Genomic DNA, 3,381 nt, shown 5'->3' with positions numbered 1-3,381 from the left:
AACAATAAGATAACAAATAACCCAATCAACAAATGGGCCAAGGACCTAAACAGACACTTCTCAGAGGAGGACATACAATCAATCAACAAGTACATGAAAAAATGCTCACCATCGCTAGCAGTCAGAGAAATGCAAATCAAAACCACCCTAAGATACCATCTCACTCCAGTAAGATTGGCAGCCATTATGAAGTCAAACAACAACAAGTGCTGGCGAGGATGTGGGGAAAAGGGTACACTTGTACATTGTTGGTGGGACTGCAAATTGGTGCAACCAATTTGGAAAGCAGTATGGAGATTTCTTGGAAAGCTGGGAATGGAACCACCATTTGATCCAGCTATTCCCCTTCTGGGTCTATTCCCTAAAGACCTAAAAAGAGCATGCTACAGGGACACTGCTACATCGATGTTCATAGCAGTAAAATTCACAATAGCAAGACTGTGGAAGCAACCTAGATGCCCTTCAATAGACGAATGGATATAAAAAATGTGGCATTTATACACAATGGAGTATTACTCTGCATTAAAAAATGACAAAATTATAGAATTTGGAGGGAAATGGATGGCATTAGAGCAGATTATGCTAAGTGAAGCTAGCCAATCCCTAAAAAAACAAATGCCAAATGTCTTCTTTGATATAAGGAGAGTAACTAAGAACACAGTAGGGAAGAAGAGCATGAGAAGATGACTAACATTGAACAGGGATGATAGGTGGGAGGGACAGGGAGAGAGAAGGGAAATTGCTTGGAAATGGAAGGAGACCCTTAGGGTTATACAAAATTACATACAAGAGGAAGTGAGGGGAAAGGGAAAAATAATACAAGGGGGAGAAATGAATTACAGTAGAGGGGGTAGAGAGAGAAGAGGGGAGGGGAGGGGAGGGGATGGGGGATAGTAGAGGATAGGATAGGCAGCAGAATACAACAGACATGAGTATGTCAATATGTAAATCAGTGGAAGTGTAACTGATGTGACTCTGCAATCTGTATACGGGGTAAAAATGGGAGTTCATAACCCACTTGAATCAAAGTGTGAAATATGATATATCAAGAACTATGTAATGTTTTGAACAACCAATAATATGTTGTGTCCGCCGAGAGCTAAAATAAATAAATAAATAAATATTAAAATCTCTCTCTCTCTCTCTCTCTCTCTCTCTCTCTCTCTCTCTCTCTCTCCTCTCTCACTCTCTCTTGAAAAAAATTTTTTTTTTGCAGTGCTGGGGATAGAAGCCAGGGCCTCACACATAATAAGCAAATGTTCTACAGCTGATCTACATCCTTATCCAGTATTTGTCTTTTTGTGACTGCCTATTTCATGTAGCATAAGGTGCTCAAGATTCATTCATGTTGTAGCATGTGTCAGAATTTAATTCCTCTTTTAAAGCTGAATAATATCCCTTCCTATGTATATATTATATTTTGTTTGTTCATTCATCCCACTGATGGACACTTGAATTTGCTTCTGCCTTTGGCTATTATATATAATGTTTCTATGACCATGTGTGTATAGTCTTTTCAATTATTTTGAAAATAGAAACAAGTTTATCAGATCATATAATAATTTAATTTTTATTTTTTTAGGAACTATCACATCATCTTCCAAAGTGGCTACACCATTCAATAATCCCAACAATAATGCACAAATATGTTCCAAATTTTCCACATCCTCACCAATGCTCCTTTCTTTTTGGGTTATAATCATCCTTGTAGTTGTGAAGAAATATCCTCTTGTGGTTTGGGTTTGCAGTTCCCTAATGATCAATGATATTGAGTATATTTATGTGTGCTTAATTGACTATATATATATATATATATATATATATATATATATATATATTGCTGATAAACAGGTGTTTAATGATACATTGCTCTTCACAGGGATGACTACAGAGACTTTAAAAATTAATTTAGGAATTTATAACCATGCATCACAGATCTGAAATAAATTAGTTTCTTACCACAATTACCTTGTAAACACTGCAATCGTTCTTCTCTCCAAAATGACCCTGATATTACATGAAAATAGTTAATGAGGGAACCAGTAACCTAGATTAATAAACAAAACTGTAAGAAAAATGGAAATATAGTAATTCAGTGGTTTGGTAAAAGCAGGGGACTCAGTGCCTCACTGTGCTGCTTTGCTCTTCTTACTTTTGCTCTTTTTTGCCTCTTCTTCAGCCCATCCATGTTAGCTCTTAATAGGTTTGAATAAGCCATCTGAAATGTGTTCACTTCTTTGGAGCTCACCATTGTGATGATCTTCTTTTTCCCGTCCATTGCTCTCAACAGACACTTGTTGTCTGAGGGCTCAACGCCCTCCACAGAACCCTTCCTTGGTGCGGGTTTAGTTCGACCATCATACTTCTTCAAGTTGATGTACACGCTGTCAACAACCAACATTTCTGGGAGAGCCTGGTCAGCTCCTTTAGGAACTGCTCGCTCTCCAGGAGTACCATCACAGTGTTGCTGGACCTTCCTGGTACATATAAGCCCCAAAAAGTTGGAGCCTGACATTTTATATTTTATTTGAAGAAATGTAGAAGGGAGTGAGGGAAGGGGTGGGATTGTGGGGATGGGAAGTACGGTAGAATGACACAGACATTCTTATCCTATATACGTGTTTGATGACACTACTGGAGTGACTCTGCACCATGTACAGCCAGAGGAACAGGAAGTTATACTCCATTTGTGTACAATGTGTTGAATGCATTCAACTATAAAGTAAATAAATAAATAAAATTTAAAAATAAACATCTATTTAAGTCATTTGTTTATTTTTAAAATTGGGCCATGCTATTGTTTGAATGAGCTTCCTCAAAATCACATGTTGGAAACTTAATTTCAATGTAACAGATGCCTCAGAAGGAAATGAGGAATATGGAAATTGAAGTAAATGCATTCTTGTAACAAAGTGACAAAGGATTTGGTTGAGTTGTGTCCATCCCTATGGGCTTCATGGGAGGTAAAGTTTAAGAATGATAAACTCACTGGGCATGGTAGAGCATGCCTGTAATCCCAGCAACTCCAATGGCTAAAACAGAAGGATTGTGAATTAAAGGCCAGCCTTAGAAATTTACAGAGACTTTGTCTTAAAATTAAAAAACAAAAATAAAATGTAAAAAAAGGCAGAGGATGTTGCTCAGTGGTAGAGTGCTCCTGGGTTCCATTCCCAGTACTGAAAAAAAAAAATAAAAAGAATTATGAACTAAGATATCTTATCTGGTAGAAGAAATTTCCAAGCACAATATTGAGGTGAGAGGGTACCAGGGATTGAACTCAGGGGCACTCGACCACTGAGCCACATCCCTAGCCCTATTTTGTATTTTATTAGAGACAGGGTCTCACTGAGTTGCTTAGTGTCTCGCTAAATTGCTGAGGCT

General features: G+C 37.7%; 1 pseudogene across 1 annotated transcript; it reads right to left on the bottom strand.

Annotated features, from left to right (window-relative positions):
* Window positions 1-2,126: 2,126 nt before the first annotated feature.
* LOC308639706 (signal recognition particle 14 kDa protein-like) lies at window positions 2,127-2,457 on the bottom strand (annotated as a pseudogene). Its single transcript has one exon. The product of its transcript is annotated as a signal recognition particle 14 kDa protein-like (transcript).
* Window positions 2,458-3,381: the final 924 nt, after the last annotated feature.

The sequence above is a fragment of the Spermophilus citellus genome, assembly GCF_964194105.1.
Source record: "Spermophilus citellus genome assembly, chromosome: X".
NCBI lineage: Eukaryota > Metazoa > Chordata > Mammalia > Rodentia > Sciuridae > Spermophilus > Spermophilus citellus.
The sequence above is the reverse complement of the archived record's forward strand: the minus strand, read 5'-3'. Positions and strand labels throughout refer to the sequence as shown.